General features: G+C 38.3%; 1 protein-coding gene across 1 annotated transcript in view; it reads right to left on the reverse strand.

The window, feature by feature from the left end:
• The window catches only part of LOC308190352 (uncharacterized protein), a 42,561-nt gene that overhangs the window by 22,616 nt on the left and 5,491 nt on the right, over nucleotides 1-14,454 (reverse strand). The gene's annotated exons all lie outside the window — the stretch shown is intronic.

A 14,454-nucleotide genomic window follows, 5' to 3' on the forward strand; every position in this document is an offset into this window, starting at 1 on the left:
TGAGGCTAGTTTTTCACTTTTCTTTTTGAAATCTATTCAATATACTTTTACATCACCTCATTGAACCATATGATAGTAATATAATTTTAAGTATAAAAACCTGAGATTAAATGCTTGATTTTTGACAGTGTCCTTAAATATAATAAATTCAAAGGGAAATACTGTTAAGTTAAAATGGAGTGTTTTTCATTAAGTCCAATCAAATGGTAGACAACAAAGGATCTTTTATTTGAGAATATGAAGTGAAAATGAAAACCAGAAAACCTTTACTAAGAAAAGGTCTAGCTAAATTATGTTGGAAGGAGGTCTCCAGATTGAACCTGGGTGTTTCTTTTGCTAAAAATGAATTAAACTAAGATGCACTATGGGAGAATAGCTAACAAAGAAGGAAAACCTAGCGCTTTATAAAGATGAAAACAAGGCCTAAATACAGTTAAGTTAGAATAAAAACTACAAAGAGAGATCAAATATTAAAAAAAAAAAAAAACTACTGTAGCACCTAAACTATTCTTTTATTATCTGAACAAGGAAATTTGGGGAATGTTTTTTACCCCTTTTGCATTCCACAGCAGTGGTCTAAAACCCCCACTGGACATTTATGCAAAAATAACCTTTTCCTTTTAGCCCAACAGACTATGATCTAGTCTATGATTTAGACTACATCTAAAAGTAAGATAGAAGAAAAACAAAGTATATGTGCTTATACTTGAATCTGTTACTTGAGAAATGAAATAGCTTTTCTGTTGTTTTCAAACTGTATCAGACTCATATGTTTTAGTGTATTTTAACATATCCGTGACATTTCTACTACAATTTCTATATTCATCCTTAGGCAGCTGGATGAAAATACGTATTACTTCTAATTTTTGGAATAAAAAATATTTGGTTTTGCTGTATTTGGCAAGGAAATGTTTGCACCTTTCCTGTAATGTTTAGCTCTTACGAAGCAAAAATGCATGGATGACCTACAAGAATTCATGTCTATTATATTTTCCAGGAGGCAAGAAAGAGGTCTGGGATTAAAAAGATTGGAGAAAAAAAAAAAAAACTGCTTTATAATATATGACTGATATTTCAGAAAGTGCAAATGGAAAAATGAAGAATCCTTTTTTAAGTCCTGATGAGCAATCGCCTGGACTTACTGATTCACATCTACATGCTTTTAAGGGAAGGCAAAAATTTTGTAACTAGGTAGCCCCTGGGAATTTTGATATTTGCCAATATGCTTTATTCTAAATGTTGAGAATTTGAATTGAAGAATAAAAGCATTTTGCATGACCTGTGCTTCCTGCTCTTTTCCCTTTAAAGCTCTGTGAGTGGTAGCTGAGGTGCTGAACCCCAGGTAGAAGACAGATGCTGAAAGATGACCAGTCTCGCCTTCCTAGTACTTCTTCATATGCACGCACACACACGCTCTCTCTTCTATACATGTTTATTGCAACCTGCCGCTCGTAGAAAAGCCTTTTCCCTTCTCTTAGGTTCTGCAAGGAACATTTCAGAAACCAAAGGAAAAAAAAATGCAGTGAGGACAGAAATAGCTGCATATTCAGGCAGCAGAAAGACAGGTGTGGTATGGGAATTCATAGTGTTTGTGTCTGCTGCTGTGTGTTTGCTGCTGAGGGGTTTTGAAGGCTATTTTCCATGGGTATAAATATGTTTAGTATAACTGACATTGGAAAGAGAGATCTACTTTGTCTATTTACTTGGGTAGATCTTATTTAAACAAAACAAAATTTAAAAAAAAAAGAGAGAGAGAGAGAAAGCTTTGCTGTTCTTCAACTGCTGTCTTCTGTGCATGTATCTGTCCATTAACTGTTATTCTCTTGCAATTATATTTGTAATTTACTAAAGTTGATGCAAATTCTTTCACCTATTTATTATATAAATTATTTTACATCTTGGGAAATCTATAAAATGTTTACATGCATTCAGTGCTTAAATATGCAGTAATAGTTTTACTGTAACATTTCCTTTAAAAAGATAATGTGAATTGGAGAAAAGTATGTTAGCAATTAATTCAATCATGACTTATAAGAATTGCTAGTTAGAATTATAGTTTGAAATATTTCTAATTTTAAGATTAATTCTAAAAATCCCAGTATTTTAAAATTAACTCCATGTTATATACTAATATATAATAAATATTGTGGACAAGCAAGTTAGTGATATAGTAAGTGCATGATAAGCAACACAGCATTTTTAGGAAAGTATAGCATGTACAGTGAAACATCATATACATTCAAAAAGTTTACAAAGTCAGGTTCTCATAGTTGTTTTCTTAAGGAAATAAAAATATCTTTAATCATTATTACCCATGTCTGATTTCATCAAGACAGAAAAAGCAAAACAACAACAACAACAATTGGTCATCCTATTTATGATCATTATTAAGGATACATGCATTTACTATGTGCTTAAGTTCAGCTGTACTGATCACCTTTTCCATAGTCTTAAAATGGTCATGAGCTTGAGCAAACCCTAGGAAGTAGACTGGTAATATTTAATACTGAGGAGAAAAGACAACTTTTCTAGTTGAAGTTTGAACTTATTTGTAGCTTGAACAAATGTATTACTTTGTTTATTTTAATGCAGATATTTGTACTTTCAGATCTGAGGATTTATTTAAAATATGTCCTTAGAACACACAAAGTTGCACATGAATAATTTACAGTCAACTTTCCCTAGTTATTTATATTGAAAATATACTATTAAAAATACCTACCAGGAAAGAAAAAAAAAAAAAAAAAAAAAAAAAGATGAATTAAATAACATTGTCTTCTCCCCAAAAACATCATTATTAAAATATGAACGTGTTATTTTATCAGTAGCCATTGTTAGTTCCTCCACTTGATTAGCTTTTGATTAATGCTCATAAATTTAAATTCAGATATATTCAGCCTCTGATTTTTAGACAGATGTCAGTCAACATTAGTGTATCAATTTTTCATCAGAAAATAGAGAGGCATGTTAAAAGTACTTTAACAAACATGTAGTCTCTGCATGAGACCATGTTATCAAATGCTAATTATTTCCTTAAGATAAGCATTTATTGAGGGAAAAAAAAAAATGTTTACAGAGCATGTGAATCTCAGTTGGACAGAAAGCTTCCTGCTTTTCTTCCTGCTTTCCTTCTTTCTGTCTTATAACTGTTTGTTCAGTATGCAAAAATATTATAAAACTGCTAATGATAATTTAATTAAAGATATTACCCTGGCATGACTAGCTTGGGATAAATATCCCAAGTATTCAGGAACAAATGGTTGTGTGCCTACTCTTGTTGTATAGCTTATGTGTAGCATGTTTTATGCATGTGTGTGTGTGTCCGTGAGAGAGTTGATGTGAATGTTTGCATCTACCTAACTTCATAACCACTGTTTGTGTAGGTAGTAGCCTCAAGACAAAAGTATGAATGAGGTCTGAGGGTAGAAAGGAACAGCACTGCCTTCTGGAAGAGACCAACTTGGTAAAAGTCCTGCTGTATTTGGGAGGTGAGGGGGCATCACAAGTGGCTCTGCTAGAAAGGTCCAACACTGCAGCCCACTACAGCCACTCATAGTTAGCAAGTGTGAATTAAAGAAAAGTTTTAGCTATATAGTGCTTAAAGTCCTTTGAGACGTATTAAAGGAATCACAGCCCCACAAATCTGGTTTAGTAATAAACTTTGGGGGTTTGTAAATCTTCTGGGGTTTACAGTTAAAAGGCAAGCCCGATGCACCATTTCACTGGAAATCTAAAGATAACTCTAAAATGATGCTCAACTGGTGTAATGTGTTGTTTTGTGCTCACAATATGAGATGGAATTTAACTCAAAAAAAAAAAAAAAAGAAAAAAGCCTTTGAAGATTTTTGAGGGAGGTTTATCTAGCTTCCACCTAATTCAAAAATTAGTCTTTGCTGTCTTCATCAGTCCTTGAATCAAAGTTCCAAATCAGAATCTATTATTTTCTTACCAATGTTAAGCAGCATTAAGTAGAGTCAAAGGCTTTTATTTATGTTATGGAACTGATCCTACTATTTTCACACCAGAAAAAACACTCTTTGGAGTCAAAAGTAATTTACGCAATTTATCTTAGTATATACAAAGCTTAAAGACTGCAAGCAGTAACGCAAACTCAATATTTGCCATATTTCTACAAAGAAAAAGAAAAAGAAAAAGAAAAAGAAAAAGAAAAAGAAAAAGAAAAAGAAAAAGAAAAAGAAAAAGAAAAAGAAAAAGAAAAAGAAAAAGAAAAAGAAAAAGAAAAAGAAAAAGAAAAAGAAAAAGAAAAAGAAAAAGAAAAAGAAAAAGAAAAAGAAAAAGGGAAAGAAAAAGGGAAAGGGAAAGGGAAAGGGAAAGGGAAAGGGAAAGGGAAAGGGAAAGGGAAAGGGAAAGGGAAAGGGAAAGGGAAAGGGAAAGGGAAAGGGAAAGGGAAAGGGAAAGGGAAAGGGAAAGGGAAAGGGAAAGGAAAAGGAAACGGAAAAGGAAACGGAAAAGGAAAAGAAAAGGAAAGAAAAGGAAAGAAAAGGAAAGAAAAGGAAAGAAAAGGAAAGAAAAGGAAAGAAAAGGAAAGAAAAGGAAAGAAAAGGAAAGAAAAGGAAAGAAAAGGAAAGAAAAGGAAAGAAAAGGAAAGAAAAGGAAAGAAAAGGAAAGAAAAGAAAAGAAAAGAAAAGAAAAGAAAAGAAAAGAAAAGAAAAGAAAAGAAAAGAAAAGAAAAGAAAAGAAAAGAAAAGAAAAGAAAAGAAAAGAAAAGAAAAGAAAAGAAAAGAAAAGAAAAGAAAAGAAAAGAAAAGAAAAGAAAAGAAAAGAAAAGAAAAGAAAAGAAAAGAAAAGAAAAGAAAAGAAAAGAAAAGAAAAGAAAAGAAAAAAGAAAAGAAAAGAAAAGAAAAGAAAAGAAAAGAAAAGAAAAGAAAAGAAAAGAAAAGAAAAGAAAAGAAAAGAAAAGAAAAGAAAAGAAAAGAAAAGAAAAGAGAAAAGAAAAGAAGAAGAGTAAACTTTCATTTTTCAGCATTACTGAATACTTCTCGTTATATTAGATTTCACTGCATTTCAGAAACATTAGAACAGAACACAACTTGCGGTGTCTGTGCTCCGTGCTGTCTCTCTCTCTCTCTCTCTCTCTTTCTTTCTCCCTCTCCCTATACCATTTTGATTTAATATTTTCTGGAGCCTATTTAGTTTATAAATAACCTTAAACTGTTGAACTGTTCACTAGTTTATTTGAACAGGGGACAATGTTATTGAAACAAATCTAGTTAACAAGATAATTAGCTTTTGCAATATTCCTCGGAAGGCTGGAAGCCAGCAGTTCATCATGACACTATACAAATAGCAGTACATAATGTTAAGCCTATGCTTAAGAGTGGTTCTATCAAAACTGATTGTTCACATTACCAGCAAAGGTATTGTTTTTAAAAAGTATCCAACGACCACCTAAAACTGATTAATTCACAAGAAGCAGAAGGATGAAAATATTTTCCAATATTAACCCAGTGTTAAATCACAGGTTACTGCTGATGTTGAAAAGATGAGGCTGGAACCAAGAAAATCCTTTTCCTTGCTTCCACAAAAGGTTTTGGGCCTAATTATTTTTAAGTATAATCCAGCCAACATCTTCTCATGCTTAGCTGCACTGAGTGACACTATTTGTGATGCCCAGTCTGCTGAAACTGAGCAGGTTGCTGTCAGTTTAAAAATGACTATAATAAAAGTGACCATGAAGATGGATCTTGTGATTTTGCGTTTCTAATCAGTCATCTGTGAAGAACACTTTTGCTTTGATTCAGCAGACTGGTGACAGCCATGATTGATAGTGCATGAGGATGAAAAAAGGTTATTAACTGTCTTCCTATTAAACTCAATGTATTACCCCTCTAGGTGCATCTCATACTTTAAGTTAAAGTACTTACTCAGGTAAGGTCAAGAATGAACTCTATAAACACAGTATCCATCCTGTTGTAGACAAATCAGGAACTCCAATGTTAAATTTTGAAAGTTCAGCATTAAACCGTATCTGAATCTTGCTACCTTAATTACTGTGCCAGAGCCAAAAAATGAGCACAGCTTTATGCATCTAAATAGATAGTCATAGACAAATAGTTCTGTGTGAAAAGGGGACAGATATTGTCCCTGTATGTTAGTGCATACACACACACACAGAGGTATGTGTCATTTTTTGCAATATTCCCAAAATAAAAGTTTGAATAACATTATGCTAACAAAAGAAATGTGAAATGGGGATATGAAGTAGCTGTGCAACTAAAGTGTAAAACTTACACAGAAAACAGCATTTTACCTATCGGCAGTTAACTTTGATATTAACTGGATCAGGTGGGATTTTATAATTTACAAAGGCTTCAAAATAAAATAAAATCAAAATAGTTTAACAGAAGTGTAAAAATATGCATTTGTTGCCTTATAACACATTTTATTTTTATTTTTTTATTTAATTCTTTTTACCGATGTGTATCGTATCAGTCAGCAGTTATAACTATCTACTGAAAAAGACAGAGGAAAATGGTACATCTATTTAGTTTTAAAATAATTATTTGGTGGAAATACTGATTCATAGGGTTTTTCTGATTTCTAAGGATGTCTCTGTGAAGAGATGATTTTAAAGCATTTTAAGGATAAGAGTGGAACATGTTTCCTGTCTTCGTTATTATACTGACACCAGAAATGAACGGAACGAGAAAAGTGGTACACATTTTGTTTGCAGATTAGCATCATTTTAGATCTATAAGTGTATTTTGGTAGTAAATATTGAGTAAATATATATGAACTATTTTTTACAATTAGATGTTTTACAAATAGTGTCAGTGTCATTTTAAACTTTTAAACTGATTTTACCTTTATGAATAAATTTCAGGTCCTCTTTGAATTTGTTTATGCACACTTTACATTACAATAATTTTCTGTTGAAAATTAGTAGACCAAAAGATGAAAAATCCAATGACTCTAACTACAGTGTGCACATTGTCGTCTGAAAGAATGATGCACCCTCGTTTAAAATATGCTCTTTGCACATTATATACCCAATCTCCCCAGAAATACATCTATTTAATATTTGTCTTTCAAAGTATTACAACATACTTTTAAATTTAGATTGATAATAGTCCTTCATTTCCTTTTTGAAATTAAATTAAAAAAAAAAAATCTGCACTCATTTAGAATCAGACACATTTTAGAGGGAAAAAAGAGCATTATTCCAAGCTAGACCATTTCAGAAAAGAAGGATGAAGAATTTCTCTATCTTGACTATTCTGTCCTATACTTTCACATATGACGTCTGCAACATAAATATATATTTCAATTTTTTTAAGCTGCTGTTGAATTTCAGTAGTCCCTTTTATTTTTTAATAAAATTTTAAAAGGCATTCATAGTGAGTTAAAAAGAATACAGAATAAATATAATCTACCTGATGCAATGATGTTATCTCAAAAGAAATGTTAAGCAATCCTCTGGAAGATCTTTATTTCTAGAAAGTGTGCCTTTCAGGTGTGGACTTGGGAATAGGCACCAATTTTCCCTTCAGTAACATTTCTGCTTTATAATAAATTGCAATCCTGTTGTAGCCCCGTGTGGATTTACAACTGGCAGGCTTTCTCTCTGACAATTTGGGGTCACTGTGGATATAGGTGAGCAATAATTTCAGGGGTGATGGGGATATTGACAGAATTTAACAGTCTAAGTTCCTGGGCAAATATTTGTAAAATGGACACTTCTACATTGGCTTTTTAGTTAATAAGACTTTTGGATTATATCGTTTGCCTTGTTTGTGGATTGTATTTTTTCTGAAAGCATCTCAGATACTCATTTCCGTTTATGCTTGTGTCAGTACTGCGAAACGTTTAAAGTCAAAGCTATCATTCCTCCCTGAAGCACGTTTAAGCAAAGCAGAAAGTTATGGCTATTAGAGGCTTAGTTCAAAAACTACACAGCATGCTTTTAGCAAACTGGAATGATATGAGCTATGTGTCAACAGCTGGGAACATCTTTTGTTTTGGGTAGCCTTGTTGGTGTCTGGAACAGGTGAAGCCACTGTATCAGACTTCACACCAGATAGAGGCCCTGACAGTAGCAAGAGTTTCTGACAAGGTGCCAGATCTATGGTTACTCACTCAAGAAGGGACTGGCAGGATTGGGCCCATTCTGTTCACTTTGTATGTGTAACCTATAGGGAAAAAGGAAAACTTAACTCCAGCCATACGCAAAACAGTGAAAATGTTTCAGTTGACATGGATGAAATTAACAAAGTAGATTTCTTCCTTTTAAAAGGAATTGTCACAAGAACAAAACAGAAGAAACCAAGTAATGAAACAAAGAAAAGGGTAGGAACATTTAACCTGGAACAATCATTCCCTTGGATTAAGGATTATTTAAAACCCAGTGCGGGCCTGAAACATCAACTCTAGCGGTATCCTTTGAAATGCTTTTTATTTATTTATTTATTTATTTATTTATTTATTTATTTATTATTCCAGCATTCACTACACACACAGAAAACAAATCCTGGAATAAACTGCAGGCTAAGTGCATATGGCCCAACTAGGACCATACAAAGGCGACACATATAGCATGTGTTACAGCCAGTAGCACAGGAGTGACTTGGCCGGGGGGATCCCTCGGCTAGATCCCACTCCGCAGAGCCAGGATGCAGTAAGGGAAAAGACACCAAAAAAAAAAAAAAAAAAAAAAAAAAAAAAAAAAAAAACTAAGCACACCTTCCATCCCCCAGGCAAGCGAGGGCAGGTGAAACTGCAGGGAAAGCTGACCTCTCCCCGCGGGGGGGTGAGGATGCTGCCGTCGCCAGCAGCCCGGGGGAGTTTCGCACCCTCCAGCGCGGAGCTGCTGCGCGGAGTGCGCAACTCCCGGCGCGGAGCCCTCGCACCTGCCGGGCCGGCGGAGAAAGGATGCGGGGGGAATGCGGGGGGTCGGGGGGTGTTGTTGGATGCGAGCCCCGGGGCAGCCCCAGCCGGAGGCGTCGCTGCTCCGTCGCGGCGGGGCCCCCGCGGGTGCGCAGCGGCCGCGGGCGGTCCCCGCGCGGCTGCCCCGTGTTGCCGTAGCGCTGGCTGCGCGGCTCGGGGGCGCTGCCCGGCGGCTGCGGGTGGGAAGCGGGGAGGTGGGGGGGGGGGGGGGGGGGGGGGAGGAAGGAAAAAGGGGGGTTGGAAGAAAGGGGTGGGGGGCGGCAGCGGGAAGCGGCGCTGCCGCTGCGCATCCCCGCGGCCGCAGAGGCTGCGACGGCTCGGCGGGGTTGCGCGCAGCGCGGAGGGCCCCGCAGACGGCCCGCGGTGGGAAGAGCGGGGCTGTGGGGTAATGAATTCCAGCAGAGAACAGGAAAGGAAGCGTTTTTCAGAGATCTGCCGTATTTAACGTTGACCACACTAAAGATGTTATTAGCCGAGGGGGGGCGGGGAGGGCAACGGGGATGTGATAAGGGAAAATAGGTAATGACACATAACCCAAAACAGAAGTTTGAAACCAAGTTACTTCGCGGGAACAGATCCACAAACTCAACTTTTTTTTTTTTTTTTTTTTTATAGACTGGGGCAGATGAACTCGGATAGACAGGGAGATAAACTTGTTAAGGAAAGAAATATTCTTAGAGCGACTAGGCAAATAAAATAGCAGAAGAGAAACAGTGAAAGAGATGGGGGTATGGAAATGCAAAGGACATATTCCTATTTAGAAACCCCAAAGGAAATTGTAAAGTAGGAAATGAAAAGGAGGAGGAGAAACATTTCTGTTGTAAATTAGAGGGAATGAAGATTAGCGGGAGAAAAGGGGGAAATAGCTGCAGAAGGTCTAAAATAAAGTACCACTGAAGATCAGCCAATGTTTAAAATATCCCAAGTGAGGAAAGTGAGTGGTGCGCTCATCTCTTCGGTATGGGTGTGTGAGAGGGAAATGAGTAGGGATAATTACTAATATTGCACATGTCTGGAGGAACCAATCCAAAATAAGAGGTAAATTTGGCTGGTGAAGACAGACATGAAAAGGGCTGGAAGAAAACTTAGGCACGCAGAGACCTGAGAGGATAGAAAGAGAATTAGAGGAGGAGGAAAGATCCAAGAGTACGGGGAAACTTAGAGGACCAGTTGGATGGGGAGGAAACGGCTACGGCAGAGATGGGAAGAGAGAATGGAAGTGTGAGAGCGAGAAAAAGGGAAGGGGAGAGATTCAGGAGAGCAAATAAACCTGGGAGAGGGAGAGGGAATGGTGGGAGCGGATGGGAAGAAGGAAGGCAGGAGCAGAAAACCCGAAGGAGAGAGGGAAGGAGGGACAGAGGGAGGGATGTGGGGAGACAAGGAAGGAGACAGAGGGAGGAGACAAGGACTGAAGTCTCCCAGCCTGGGGAAGGTGCAGCACTGAGTGAGAGAGAGCTCACTCTGTGGGTTAGGTTAGATTTCCAGAGCTCTTAGAGCTCATCGACCAGCCCGCTGGAGTCACTATTCAACCCGAGTCCCAAACACACGCCTCACTAACTACTTTACAGCCACTTTCATTGATTTTCTTTATCAAATAAACATAATACCCGTTACAGCAACACTTCCTCTTCGCGCAGCCAGAATGCCACAAGCTCTGATTGCTGCATTTCTCCGGGTCGCTGTTCGCCTCCCTCCACCCCTAAATAAATTGTGTTCTTTCACTTAAACGCTCAAATACATTATTGCTTGCAGAATTTTGCTGTAATCTGGAAAGTACACTGCGAGCTAGGCAAATCGTTTGAATTAGAAGGTAAACGGTCCCTATCCCCATCGCCCTGGCGTGAAGACACACATTTGTTCCCTCAGTTTCAGGAGTACCTTGTATATTTACATACTTATTTTCTACTAATAAGTGGTAACTTAATTTCAAGGGCGATATTAAAGTGAACGCTCCCGCCTGAAAAATACATAAAAAAAAAAAACGCAACTTTAGCAGCTGCACCTAAGCTGTCACTTGATTTAAGCATTTCAGCCTCAAAACTCAATTTTATTTTAAAAATTCCCTAAAAGTAGCCCCCTTCAAAAGCTGTTTTTGAACCAGGCTCTTCCATATATGTCAAAGGGCTGTTGAATTATTCATTATTATAATTACTATCATCATTGTCATTATCCCTTTCCATGTGGAAATAATTTTATTATCGTAATTTGATATCTGAAGAATTTCCTGTTAGTCGTTTGATAATCACTTTTTTTTTTCTACCGAAAAGTTTTGTTTAGAAATGAGAGGAAAATATTTTAAATGCTTTTATGCTTACTATAGATTTCCGTTTATCTAATCGATTGGAATGCCAATAAATCGATTAAAGGTTTAGTGTTTTACAAACAACCATTTTGTGCTTTTTGATTTTACGTTCAGAATGATTTTAATAAAGCTAATGCCTTCTCTGAGCGTTTGTTCACCCCAAACCTAATATTCCATCATTTCTATTATTTACAGTTGCAATTTAAAATGTTCCTAATGAGCAAAATAAACACAAATAAAAGAAGGAAATAATCTGTATAAATTACTTTGTGCCTGTGGTCAACATATTTAGGCAAAGCCCTTAAAAATCTTGGTGAATTATATGCGATCATACAGTGATTGCGGAATATTAAATTAAACTTAGATAAATCCGCATTGAAGGAGGCAGCACCCAATCCTGAATTTATTTCCCATTTTCTATAACAGCATCACTGCGCTCCTCTCTTTGCAATGACAATGTGCCAAATCTAGGCATTTTGAAAACATTTTCCATATGCTTTAACTGGAGACTGATAGACAAAGAAGAAAAGGAGATGGTCTTTTTTCTCTTGAGGTATATTTCCTTTAACTTTTCCTCCAACCTTTCCTGATCTTCATCATTTATAAACAAAAGTTTTAAAATCATTAGGACTTTTTTTTTTTTGTCTTTCACCTTTTTTTTTTTTTTCCTTATCGCGTAATCAATTCCTGAACTGTGGAGCTTCGGTTGCGCTTTAATGCAGGACTATAGAACTATCATTTCTATACCTTGGCGGACAACATTTTGAGGAGAAAGCATTGAATCATTTAGTTTTCGCTTGCTGCTTTTTGTAATTAAAGGTGGTTTTAATTATACTTTTTTGTAAGTCAGATCAGATGTGCTGCTTGCTTGCTGGAAGGATTTTCTTTTCTTTTAACGGTGCTTTTAATTTATGTGTAGTTTTTACGGATAACACAGAGGTGGTGGCTTTTATTTAGCTGTAAAATCCACACGTTTTCTTTGAAAACTTGGCTCCTTGGGCGAAAATAACTTTTCCTGGTTGCTTTATAATCGCTGTTTGTGGCAGAGGTAGTTTAGCATATTGTCTACACAACAAAGATTCCTGTTTTATTGGCAGTGTGGATTGTTGGATTTAGATATAAATATTTCATAACTTTCTTCTTTCTGCAGTAAGATCGGCAGTTTTACTGGCTTTTTCTCCCTTTTTGTCTGTCTTTCTACCAGAATCGTTTTCTTTCTGAAGTCCCTTTTTGTCCCTTTCCAGGAGAGAATGTAAAATTTTTCCCTTGGATATATCACTGCTGGAAATATGCTCTTGGGCTTTCTGGAGGGGATGGGGGGGGAGGGGGGGGGGAGAGTGGTGGTAAGCGGTCGTTTTCCTTGATTTGCATAAGAGCTAGTGAAGTGCCTGTGAAGTTGGTGAATTGCTATTGTTTGGGGCTAGTCCTGACTGTTTTTGTTTATAAACACTGGGGTGGTTGCCGGGAGGGGAGGGAGGTCAGAGCACTGTCAAAGCGCTGACCTCTGAAAGCCCAGAGGGCGCCTGGCTCCTTCACCCTCTCCTTTCTCTCTCTCCCTCTCCCTTTTTCTTTCCCTTCCCATCCAAGGCCAGGAGCTCAGGTTCAGGGCATTTAATCCCCGCGATCTGCCCAAGAAAGGAGCTGAAAAAGGGCTGTTAAGGCTCCGGAGGAAACGCCGGCAGCAGACTTAGACCTGGAAGGCTTTTATTTATAGTAACGTCCGGGTGCGCGGGTTTGTGCGGCTTCAGCCAAAATAACAACAACAGCAGCAAAAAGCCAATCAGGAACGGCACTATTTAGAACAAAATCTTATCGAGATGTCTGTACTGTATTCGGATACGATTTTTGTCTTAGGTGACTGCTCGTTAGACGCACTTGCAGGAGGTGAATGCCAAATGTGGGACAGCGAGGGTAGAATCATAATGCAATGTATTATTGTTGGTTTATTTCTTTTTCGAACAAAACTTTCTAGGAATCAGAGCGGGGATTTTGTTTTTCTTTTCCTTCCTTCCCCCCCCCCCCCCCCCCAGCCCTTTTTAGTGTGTACCGGAATGTATTTGGCTTGGGGGGGGGGGGGGGGGCGGGAGGGGAGGAGGATTAACAATAGATTTGTATACGTGATACCTGCAAAGGAAGAAATAATTAATAGTAGCCAAACGCTTTGGGTTCAGAGTCAATTTCATCTCGGGGAAGAAGGAGAGGGGGAAAAAAAAAGTACAAGAGATTGCTATCAGGTTTAAGTATGTTTTGAAAAGAAGTTGCTGAGTTAAACAAAAATGTTAGTTAACACACTGCCTTTGTCAAATAGCCCCCGGGAGGAGAAGAGACAACAAAAAGGAGAGGAGGTGGGGGCTGGGGATCTGAAAGTGTCTGTAGCTCAGATAAAGGGTCTGTAACACTGAAATCTTGTAATACCTCGTTTCAAACTGAGCTCATCTATAGACTTAGGGAACGCAGTAAAAAGACACGGATCCCCTTTCCCTTGGGCTGGGGTCTGGTGAGAGGAGAAGGTGGGGGAAGGGGACGTTTATTAGGGAATTATGTCGGTTTATTAAAAAGGGGAGCGGCTGTGGCTGTAATTATGCAGATCCTTGTGCCCCTGTGTGTCCGCAGCGCAGATTTAGGGAGTGAAATGAGCTTGGCGGAGAGACGTGGTGTAGCAGAGCCCAGTTTGGACTGGGATTTCTTTGTCTATTAAAGAATGGTCAGTCTCGGGCTTTGGCCCGCACCAGACCTCGCCCAGGCCAATAAGTTTTCCTTGGGGCTGAGGCTGGAGGTGGTGGAAGGACAGAGCAGGCTGTTTATTATTATTATTATTATTATTATTATTATTATTATTATTATTATTATTATTATTATTATTATTATTATTATTATTATTCCCCCCCCCTCCCTCCCTTTGAAACGTAACGTCACTATCAGAGCTTTTGTGGTTTCAACAGGAGTCTCGAAAAAAAAAAAAAAATCCCCAAACGTGTAACGGTGCCTGCAGGAGAAGTTCGGAGGGGGGTGGGCGGGGGGTCCGCCGGGACCGGAGGAGAGGAGCTGAGAGGTGAAGGCGACAAGTCTTCGGGGGCGATCAGCTGAGCGAGAGAGGGAGGAGAGAGGGGAAGAGGGGAGCGGGAGCCGAGCCGCGCTGCTCCGGGCCGGGCCGGGCCGTGCCGTGCCGCCTGGGAGCCCGCCCGCCTGGGAGCCCACCCGCCGGCTCGCCCCGCACCGCACCGCAGCCGCAGCCGCACCGCAGCCGC

The sequence above is a fragment of the Anser brachyrhynchus genome (genome assembly GCF_964034855.1).
Source record: "Anser brachyrhynchus genome assembly, chromosome: 2".
In the NCBI taxonomy this organism is placed as follows: Eukaryota; Metazoa; Chordata; class Aves; order Anseriformes; family Anatidae; genus Anser; species Anser brachyrhynchus.